Here is an 11,941-nt window from a genome sequence, read left to right as displayed (position 1 = left end):
AATTTCTTGACTTTAAAAGTATCAATCTCTCCCCTATATTAATACGTCGGGTAATACGTCACATAAACGTTTACTCAGGCTATAACCAATGTAATATTCAGTAAGACTTTCAGCAGCTCAGCTCAGTGTATAAATAGTGGCGATTCCAAACTCGACAGTATACACCAATACATTATGTGAGAAAAATAAACCTTTGCCAAGTTTTCCAGGCCGTTTCTCACACGATGTAATTGCTTGAACAGAGCTAAAAGTTTCCTGTTTTAAAACTGCCAGCTGCTCCCAACACGTACAAGATTCTTTCCGTATCGAAGGGTGAAACCGCTCATCTTCCCGTCGTGTAACCTCCGTCCAGAAATGTATTATTGTTGATTGAAAGAATCTTGAGGCTTCGGAATAATCATTTTAAGTCCGTCTGGCCACTTTTCAATTTCATTAAAGGCATCGTTTAACAATGTTAAATCTGAGATTCACGGCCCTATGTGTTATCAGTGTCTGTGATATGGTGTAATATTGAAGCCCTAACAAAATTGCGCTTCAAAATGGCCAAGAAGTGCCTCAAAAAAAAGTAAAAATCTTTGAGTGACCGGTTTTACCATACTCGTTTCCCCCATAGACTGTAGTGTTATGAAAACCGTTAGGAAAATTTGATTTCGATTTCCAATCATAAATATCTTGATAATCAGACAGGCGATCAGCTTGTTAAAGTCACGGGGTTCCTGATTGACCTGAAGGTTTATAATTACCATTGCAGCATGATCTAGCTAAGTCCAGGATTTTGTTTCAGAATCTGAGGCAAAGTTACACAATCCCTTTATTACGGAGGACGCGTGAAGGTAAGAAAGTGCTCTGTGATCTTTAATGCAAATTATATTTTCACATTCCCTTAGTTTTTGGAAATCAAATAGCAGTATCTTCTTGCCAGTTGAAATAGTACAGCTAATAATATATCTACCCGAAATTACGCCCTTATAAACAATGAAAAGTTTCATACCTGAAATATATATTTTAATGTATGATTTTACTTGATGCAAGGAGCTGTGTATTTCTTTCTGATTGTATGTAACAATGCGAAATCCAGCCCGAGGCAGTGATGCATCGTGTGCTAAAAAAAAAATTATTCAATTGTATTAAATTACAAGAAAAAGGTTCTTGTCATACACGCTCTTTACATGATTACATGATGTACATGTGAAAGGAATACGGTATTTTCTTTCAATTAATCCGTTACTGGTAGGAATGAAATCCTTGACGCTAGAGCGCCGTAATGGTATCCATGCTTAAAGCCGGGGTAATAATTGCAAAGCGCCAGGAGTGTCAAGTCTGACAGGCATGAGTGCTATGCAAGAACCCACTATGTTAATTATTATTATCACTCATATTCCGCTACTGTACATTGAGTAACTGAGAACCAATTTTTTAACGAATGTCTGAAGAATTATAGTCGAAAATTCCTGATATGAAATTCTTGGCGATGTCAACACGTAATTTGAATGTCATTGCACTATTGATCTGTGGCTACTGGTGAAGACACACACCTAGGCCCCGACGTTGCATAAAACTTACCATTGATGGTAACTTTGCCATCAATGGCACGTACCATAGTAACAGGGCTCAACAGCCAATCAAAATTAAGGGTTCCATGGTAGTTATACCATTGATGGCAAATTTACCAACAATGGTAAGTTTTGTGCAACGGGGTCCTGATTTTTTTTAAATACTGTTACGGCCCTCCATCTTAGAACGGGTCCTGGATGCAGGAGGGCTGGCCTGTCCCTTGCCTCTATCACCGTCATCTGACGAAGAATTTGCCATCTTGAATAATGCGAGCGGTTTCTATTTGGCTTGTAGTTTAGAGGCCCGGACGTAGCTCCGTTTTCCCAAAGTATATGGGTGTGGAGATGAGAGGTGTTTGGGATAGGTGGATGTGTATTCCCTATGAGAGGGTTATATTACGTCAGTCTATGGAGACTCAACTAATCGCACGTTATGAAACGATGGATTGTTTAACTGTATACTTTAATAATACAAACATAAGTCAACATCTCCAACACGTTATCATAGTTAACACCGACACCGATTACCTGGATTAATCTCAACAAGTAGTAAAGGCAGAGATTGCCTTTTGTAGGAACTCTATTTCTCGCTTCCAATCCTTTTTCCTTACTTTAGCTCAGCTGGAGCAAAGCGGAGAGTTCGCTATCTGACCAAGACGAGAGCCAGCGTCAAGGTGACGAAATTACCGTTAAATACTGGTATTTATAGCCTCTGAGACGCTCTGAGAGCTGTTTTACGCATGGTGCGTCCGTAATCGCGCTCTGAGCCCTTACGCCCCAAAAGCTTACTGCGCCCGCTACGTTTTCTGCAAGATAACTTAAATTGTGGCGAACTGGTTCGTTACACAGCCCCCTTCTTCAAGGAATGTGTCCTCACATTGTCACCCTCAGATTAATACGAGGGGTTTCCAAAAATATTTACAATTACTAAAACGTATTAAATTTTGCATCGCTGTACTATTCATACTGAGAGTTACGTCCTCGTTAAGACCAATTTTGATATGCATATAACAATCAAGCTCTCTATATCTTTCTATGAAGTTCTCATATAAAAACATGTTCATTCTATGGACGTTAACTCTGAATATGACCATTACAGCGAGTGCTTTCTATGCCAATTATTTTCATGAATATTTGTGCATTATGACACATCCTTGAATTTTCCAAAAAGATAATGGTGTGGTGTTCTACAAACAAATGAATAGCTTACACTACGACATAAAAATGATTTTAAAAAGTAGATACATGTATGAATATAAACAATGAGGATGCCTCTTTTTGTTTCCTCCTGAAAGCTGTTGCTTTATTAAAAGTTCATCTTTGTTTTTACAGTTAGTTCGTTTACTGTCCTTCTAGGCATCCATTGGCTCATTGTTCTTTCTCTTTTCTTTTCTGGCAATACGAGTGTATACTGTTCCATCTGGCAGGTGCAGTGACTCGTATTGGTAGGTGATCGTAACCCCTGGCGGAATGATGTGTTTTGTTTTCTGCGTCACCTTACATCCGCCTCCAGCTTGACGCAGGCTTCTAGCGGCTTGGAACAGTTGATCACCATCTGTTTCGTCCTCTGTCTCAGTGGCGACGTCTTTCCTGTAATAAGGCTCTCTCGTCCTACAGGTACAGTCTGCATCTCCGTAGTTACAATGCGGGAGCAGGATGTGGTATTGCCTTCATGGCGACACTGAACTGATCCCCATTTGGTCTCTAGAGTAGCCGTCTCCAAGTCAAGCTTCGCTCCTAACAACAGAAGATTATCCATGCCCAAGACTCCATCGCCGCATACATCAGCGATTATGAAAGTGACCCTTGCCTTTCCCTGGCTTATTGTCACTTTGGCCAGCGTCAAGGTGACGAAATTACCGTTAAATACTGGTATTTATAGCCTCTGAGACGCTCTGAGAGCTGCCCTACGCATGGTGCGTCCGTAATCGCGCTCTGAGCCCTTACGCCCCAAAAGCTTACTGCGCCCACTACGTTTTCTGCAAGATAACTTAAATTGTGGCGAACTGGTTCGTTACAATACTATGAATATTGTTAGGTGAACAAATATATATGTTTGGGACGAAGGTTGAGGGAGGGCCTGCACATGACTTGCTTAGCCGTACACTAGTATTTTGTAATATGTAATTTCATTTGGCAACACAAGAGAAGAAGAACAAAAGGGGAATAAAACAAAATAAGAGGAAGGAAAAGAAATGAAAAGAATAGAAAAAAAAAGAAAATACAAGAACGGAAAGGAAAGGAAATAAAGAAAACAATCAAAAGAAAGGAAAAGTGACAGTACAATACAGAAAAGAAACACAATTTAAACAAAAAAAGTAAATACATATTGCCTTTAAAGGATGTCAAGGCCCCATCATGAAGCACCCATATTGCTCCGATTGTCTCATTTGCGCTCGCTCTATCACTGCAGCACTAACATAGCTCGTTCGACGTCACTACCCAACTAGCCAATCAGCTGTCAATGACGTCATATTGAATGCAGCGGCAAATATATTTTGTGAAATTATCGAGAAATTGACTATTTCTAATTGCAAACTAGTTTTATTTTTGGATGGAAAAGCAGCCATTGTTATCTTGACATTCATTGAAGTAATCAGAATAGGGTAAGTTACTTCTCAGATGATTCAAGAGGTCCATTTTGTAGATAATTTTTTTAATTTCTTAGAATGTTCCACTGTGTTGCAGGGTACCGGGTGTATGCCATTGGGTGTGATGTGTTCGCGCGCTATAAGTACATGCCACCGCGCCGTCGGGTGTATTCTCGTACTGATGTAGGTGCAAAGCTAGAATGGCTACCACGCCCACTTCCCTCTCTATGCCTTTCTTAACATTACTTTCCTTCTCAATACAATAACTTTCACCTGCCTAAGTTATTCAAACCATACCGCCTCGCCACTTCCATTACGTAATCATTAAAAGGATCCGCATATACAATATTTTCCTGCTATACGTTGTACTGCAGGAAAATACAAATCTCCCTGGTATACCTTACAGTCCAAACGATAAATATGTGCCTTTAACGAAGCAGGCGACAATCGACGTAGCAGACGACACTTGATAGTAATTTTGTATGTGAGATTGCTTTGCTAAATATAAATTACTTTGTTAATAAATATCAACTAAAATTTCTTTTACATTTCTTTAAACCATCATTGATATTTAATAATTCATGAGTGAGTAAAAGAAACATACCAAACTATATAATTATATGAAATACTTGGTGGCAATTAGGGGAGTTTGACGTGATGACCGATTGTACCCCTCTGTTAATAACCGAATAGTCCATGGTGTGTCATGAATATTCATGTTTTTGCTTACCTCGGCTAAATGTTTGCTTTTACTAAATTGAAAAATTACGGTGGGGGTTGGATGAAATGGACATAATGAAATAGGCAGAAGTTATCTATGATAATTCATGCTTTTAATGTTTCGTGTGCTCGACCTATAATCTTCAAATCGCTTGGCATACTGAGTCCAAAGTTAGACTTGTTTTACATGTGTATTATAGGCAATAACGAGCTTGCAACCTATTTTGAAAAATTACGGTGGGTGAACTTTCAAAAGTCAATGAGACATGAGGGCTCCAATGAAAGAGCTAGTGATAACATACGTCGGGGTGGATGTGCTTTTCGTTTAAACAAACAATGAATTTTTAACGATTTTTTTTAAAAAAAACGTCCATAGGCTAACATGTTAGGCTGCTGACTCTGACCATGCTCTGACGATAGGGGGCGTTGTGAAATGAGACTAAACGGAGCAATATGCTTTAACCGTACCTCAAGTTGTGTAATTAAATCTGTGCGTTACTAGCGATATCTACGTCATACACAGTTTGATAAATGACTTCACATTCTACCGAGTTACAAATAGAATTCCTAATTATGTAGGTTTCCCAAAGCTAACGATTCATATTCATATTTTCGGCTTCTAAATGGGTTCTGTATAATGTAGCCTTGGGAGATATCTAGTACAAAATCTGGGTTTTCATTCAACACGACCCTTGCATTTACGAGATTATGACCATAACAACGCCATTATCGAATTAAAATGTTTCAAATTAATTAAAACACCGCCAAATGAAAACAAAAATAAATGGAAACAGAAAATCATATCATTGCATGTTCCTATTAGATTCTCGTATTTTTGTATTGTTTTCATACACAAATACCGAGATGGAAGTGAATTTAACATTATGGTTTATGCAGCGTTTTTGCGGGTCATTATAGGTTTCATTATCACGGTTAACTTAATTAAATGACCACACGTCCCTCGTGTTTGCAAACCATAGAATAAAAAGCGTTTCAGACGGGCATTTGTTTCTTTGTTTTATTTTCCTTTATTATCCTTTCGTATGCCAAACTGTTCTATCTTTCTGCAATTATATCCGTCTGCATCTTCTTCAGCCATCATAGTAGATTTATAAACACAAACAAGTTTGCTTTTTTTTAACTCAAAAAAGAAAAAAAAGATGATAATGGTATAGCCTACAATGTATACACTGTTTAACTTCAAGCTAAAATAACTTTTTTCTTACCTCTTTTTATAAAATGATTATAACAATAATTTATGATTTATTCTCGATAAACGAAGTTATATCTTTTTGACTCCTTGGATTGATCAATAAAGTCCTGAAGAGATATTAACTTTATCTATATCAAGAATAAATCATATTCATTCAATTATTGTGTTTTTATATATTTAAGTAAAAATTATGTAATTTCTACTTGGTTTCTACTCAAGATTGTGGTCGCTAATTTCTTGTATCATGATTTCATGAGTATTTTAACAATTCTGACTACATAATTATGATCAATTTATTTTGTATGATCAATTTATTTTTGATGTTTTAGTGTAAGCTTTCAAAATTCAGGACCAGGATGTAAACCAGTCCTCTCTCACCTTGTTATCCTGATGAAATATGTTCAAATAAATAAAATAATAAATATTCTCACAACCGCTTCATTAAATGATGTACGAGATGTTTATTCAATTTTATAGGCAAAAGTGAAAATTTCACTGGTTTGCGAGTCATTTCTGTAAATGGCAATCGCTTGTTAAAGATAAAGTTGAGTTCTGGTCATGTGATTGCATCGTGAAAGAAAAGGTGTGGAATGGATCAGAAAAAGTTGATCATGTAGTATGTAAGTATTTGTGTGTACTGCAAGGTTATCGAGTCATCAAGTTCATAATAAATTAGGCCCAGTCTTGGTGAAGTAACAAGCACTGTACACAGAAAGATGTATATGGGACTACACAAATGGTGTCGGGCCTACTTACCTTGATGTCCTTATCTTTCTATGCTCATTACTCAGCCAGTATACATTTTCTACCAGAATTATTTGGCAAATGACATTTATATGTAATCTTGAACATTCAGTGTAAGTTTCGTTTGATTCTGTGAGAATTCATTTTTTTAAATTTTTCTTACCAGAACTCAATTTATCTTTAAATCTTGCACAAGACACGTAACACACAATACACGCTAATCAAGAGCACGCTTTAAAGGTCGTAACGCTTCGAGCGACGAAATTAACAGATCAAGATCACAGCTTTTAATTTGCGTAATATAAAATGCGTTTAGTAACAGTTAGATAACAACGGTACATGGGGGTTATCTATAATAAAAGCGTGAAAATATGGAAAACTATAAAGAGAGAAAATAAAGTTAACGAAGAAGACAAACATATTAATTGCTCTATCGCATTTTATCCACCTTCAGTTGTCTTGTAACCTAGATAATTGGTCCCCCATGACACCAATTCCTCACGAATTGACGCCATTGTTCATTAAAGGTAATACAAAGTTTTGGGAAATTTTGAAAATTGGGTGGATAGTGAATCTTTACAATTTTGATATATTTTGATGCCCCTGTGGATGTATTATAAGCACTAAAAAAATTAGCCCCTAAAACACTTCTTTTTTTGAGAAAAATTGAATATAAAAATTTACCGGTGCTCCCGGAAAATTTTGATAAATTTCAAATAGCGCCTATTGCCGTGCAATGGTAGCTGCGACCATGAAAATCTCAGAATATGTAGTTGTGATATATAATTTACAAACGGGATTAGCTAATCGGTCGATTTTAGTCAAGAAACATTGTTTCATAGCTAAATTAATATCTTGACCTTGAGAGGGAGCTATACAACATCAAGAGATCATTATATACAATTTCATAACTTTAGACTCGATCTCAACCGCGACAACGATCAATGAATATTGTAGGATCGCATATGCTTCAAATATGTTAATTTGAACCAAATTCATGACCCCCCCATACCAAAACTTTGTAATACCTTTAAGTGACTTTTTGTTCTTCATTTATCAATTTTATCAGTCACACGTAAAAACAAAGTGAAACAGGAATTTAAAGAAATTGGTCAAACAATAGACGAACAAAAGCAAGACACAAAATAACCAAAATGCTTATACAATAGACAGCACATAAAAAATTAAAATGTACATGTATTATAAAAACATTTTGAAACAGATTTTTCGGCGAAACAATACAAGAAGGATTTTTTTTATAAATCTCGAGAAAAAAAAACTCGCGTAGAATTTAAGACAAAAAGGGGATACCATTGTCATGCACTATCACGTGCGTCGCGTACAAATTCAGGTCTATCGACGCTAGATAGTGCATCCAATAAAGGCACTGCGAAATGAAGTCATTTTTGGCATCGAAACATATTACGGTCGATCCTAAAAAGAAGTCATTTATGAATCCCAAGGTTATTGCCGTGTACAATCGTATGGATCCAGTTAATTGACTCTGCTAGAAATAGAAATCGCAGCCAGACTGACATTATAATGTAATTTCACTGGGTAAAATTGCATTGGTCGATTTGAATCGTCCAAGATATAACACTCATGGACACCCCAAATCATATTAGGAGTAGTTTTTCTTACCAAGGAGTTATCACAACTCTTTATTCGTGTTATTCTTATCATTATCATACATCTTTGAGTGGAAAAAGAATAGGTATTAGTTTTAAATCTATTCCTCGACCTTGAAAAATTAATGATGAGAGCCCGATGAGAGGGGGGGGGGGGGATATATGATGGGAGAATTCCTTTTCTGTGGAGGTGAGGGATCTAAATTTCTAAATCATTATTATCTTTTTCCATATTTTGTTTGATTGTCTGTGGAGGATTAATTCGTTTTGTAAAGCTTATTGAGAAATGTTGTTTTGGATATTACGCTTTATGAAAACCAGTTATTTATAAGTATGTGCACATTAATGATTCATATTTAATTGAATTTTTGGATCTATATTGTGTCATACACCACTGTCACGTTTAATATAGGATTTCCCGGCCAAATTCGCGAGTTTGTCATTCAAATTCATTTGTCATGCGTTCAAATTCGACGGTTTTAGTGCTGTCGGGTATATCTCGGGTTTATATTCCTTTTTCTAGATTTCAAATCTATGAAGTTTTTGTTAGAATCTACGTATGTTTCATTCCAATTAATGAACAAATTGCTTCTTTTGCTATTTGGTCATTCGATTTAGCGCAACACGATTTTCTGACATCGCGACGGTGTACTTTTAGCATTCTAATTCATTTGTAGCATTCAAATTAGCACTTTGTGCACTAAAATTAATGGTCAATATACATTTCTCGTTGTTTAAACACTTTTTATAGCTCATTCTTTTTCTTTCAAGATCGTTTTATCATGTGTATTTCATCCTATTTTATTGTCTTGCATTTATACTCTTTATATACTTTTAGATTTATCAGATATTCATCAGCCTTTAAGTTTGATTGTTAAAAAAAAAGACTTACTGTACATCTACGGACTTGATGGTCTCAATATTTGTGTAAATTTTCATGTAAGGAAGTTGTTTGTCTTGTGTTTCACCATAAATTTATCACAATTTCATTATGGAGGAAGGGTACAATATTGTGACCGGGGTAGGTATTTTCGTGTCCCCACTTTTCCGGGGTATATGAACATGTCCGTTCAGAGATGCCATATCCCTTGTTTTGCCCCTTCTTTACCTAATGTCTGACTACAAACATATGCTTTGTCCTCAAAATTAATAAATTGAATAACAGAAAAGACCCCAATAGCAAATCATGCATTTAATTGCATTTTTTTAAAGCTGTAAACGTGTGTTGCATTTCTTCCCCCTAACATTCCAAACTTAAATAAACATAATTCGAATATGAATGACAGGTCTTAATTTGAATGATAAAAATGACGCCTCGACAAGTGACGATTAATTTGAATGCTAGTTGAACAGTTTCTAAATTGAATGACAGATCTATGAAATCCTTCGACCAAAATCCTAAATTAAATACAAAATCGGGAAAATTGAATGATAATTGGCATGGCAAAGCTGATCTGCGCTAACTTAAATGCAAAGTAAATGAATTCGAATGACAAAATCGCGAATTTGGCCGGGAAATCCTATACTAGGCTGTCCTGTATAAACTGTTATAGACACGCCTGTAAAAATATATATTAAACCAAATTGTGTCTGACTACTTGTTCTCCCTTTCTATCTCGAAGGGACACTGGTGTTAGGTGTCACTAAAATGCTGGAACTGCTTCTAGCATTATTTTCACACGATGTAAGACACATCAGTCAGCATTTAAAGAGAAGTATGTTATCAAAAATGTCGTGTACAGAATGATCGTAAAAACCGAGAGTAAATGGCAAATAAAATTACACTTGAGAGTTGTTTGTAGTGATATCGAATTATTGAGATATATAATCTCTTGAACATTCTCTCTCCAATCAAACTCAACCTTTCTTTCGCTTTTTTCACTTCAGTTGTTGTCAGAAGGGAATTCCCCTTTAAAAACCACGCCGATGATATTGTCACAAGGGAATTCCCCTTTAAAAACCACGCCGATGATATTGTCACAAGGGAATTCCCCTTTAAAAACCACGCCGATGATATTGACTTTCACTGTTCATACGGCACAACAGCGTTTCAGAGAAAAGGAATAAATCTCCGTGCAAACACGCCCGACAGAGCCATAGATCTTTGCGACATGTTGGCTTTTTACTGAGATATGAAACTGCAAACTCACCTCATTTTATCAATAATTCACTGATATTTTGTTTCTTATACTCATATTCCACTAAATTTAATCGCAGCAAGGTCTTTCCCTTTAAAAAGCACGGGGATGATAATCCACGCTTTTCCCTGTCCATACTATACTGCACGACAACGTTTAAAACAAACGGACTAAGTCTCTGTATAAACACGCCCTTACATAGTCCTAAATCCTTGCGACATGTCCTTTTTTCGCCTGACATTTTAAATATTTTCTTACTTGATTCCACTAAAACTTGTCAGAGAGAACTATCCGTTCTAAACCTGGACGATGGCACATGCTTTTAAAAAAAAAGGTGTCCTCTTACCCCCCTCCCCCCCCCCAACCCTTATTCAGCGGCTGGCTGAGTCGTTGCGAAATTTTCGGCCCGATTTATAAATGTTAAACCCCCCCCCCCCCCCCCTTGAAAAAATCCTGCGTACGCGCCTGTTTACATGTATCCTTCAAATGTAAATTGGGCGAGCTATTTTTAATATTTTATTCCACAAACAAGTGTACTATCACACGCCATGGCTGCATTGCCTAATTGAAAATGCACCAACGGCGTGTCTCAAATTTCAGAAAATGATTGTTCTTTATTCATCGTCCGATTTTCTCAACATGTGGTAAAACAAAATTGTCTTTATCCTGCTTCTACTCGAGACAAGCTTTATTACGAATAATTTTTAAAGAGGGGGAGAAAAAGAAGATTACTGGACGTGTAAATGTCTGCCGACCTTTCGTGAAAGGTTTCGTCAAACGTGTATTCATCTACTTTTATCAGACTAATCAATCCCGAAAAGATTATGTTCTTAGAAAACATTTCATCTACAGAAAACGCCCTACAACGATTTAGTATCGGTCCTTCCCAAAGGCATGTATGGGACTATCAGAGAAACCTTTTGCTTCGGGTATGAAATGAAACGGTGAAAAGTCCGCTCAGATGTCTCAAGAATAGTCTCAGAGATGTCACAAATCGTGTTTTCGATTCGTCTTGGAAATTATATTTCGATTAGGCCAGTCTTTACGTACTGAGTCTCGTACTGAGCAAAATGTTGATTAGGTCTGTGTAATCATGAAAGACAATACCCATCCACTTCATTCATTTCATTAGGTACCCGATTTCGCTCCACCCCAACCCGCCTTTCACGATTCAGATATTCATTTGTTCCTGACTCTGTTCCTAAATTCTACTCACAGGTTCAAGCCTCAAGGTTGAATTTCTGCGTCGGAAAAATTAATACTGAAACTATTTATGATTTGAAATACCAATGACCAATGCTTTATTCTGAAACTCATGATATGAAGTACCAATAACCACTTTTGTCGTTTCATT

The 11,941-nt window shown here is 36.6% G+C and overlaps 1 long non-coding RNA gene across 1 annotated transcript; it reads left to right on the top strand.

Moving 5' to 3' along the window:
* Positions 1 to 643: 643 nt before the first annotated feature.
* Positions 644 to 3,775, top strand: LOC115924101. Its single transcript, XR_004064183.1, has 2 exons — positions 644 to 2,227; positions 3,401 to 3,775. It is a non-coding gene; the product is annotated as an uncharacterized LOC115924101 (long non-coding RNA).
* The last annotated feature ends 8,166 nt before the right edge of the window (positions 3,776 to 11,941 follow it).

Source organism: Strongylocentrotus purpuratus, unplaced genomic scaffold (genome assembly GCF_000002235.5).
Source record: "Strongylocentrotus purpuratus isolate Spur 01 unplaced genomic scaffold, Spur_5.0 spur5_scaffold_15, whole genome shotgun sequence".
NCBI lineage: Eukaryota > Metazoa > Echinodermata > Echinoidea > Camarodonta > Strongylocentrotidae > Strongylocentrotus > Strongylocentrotus purpuratus.
The sequence above is the reverse complement of the archived record's forward strand: the minus strand, read 5'-3'. Positions and strand labels throughout refer to the sequence as shown.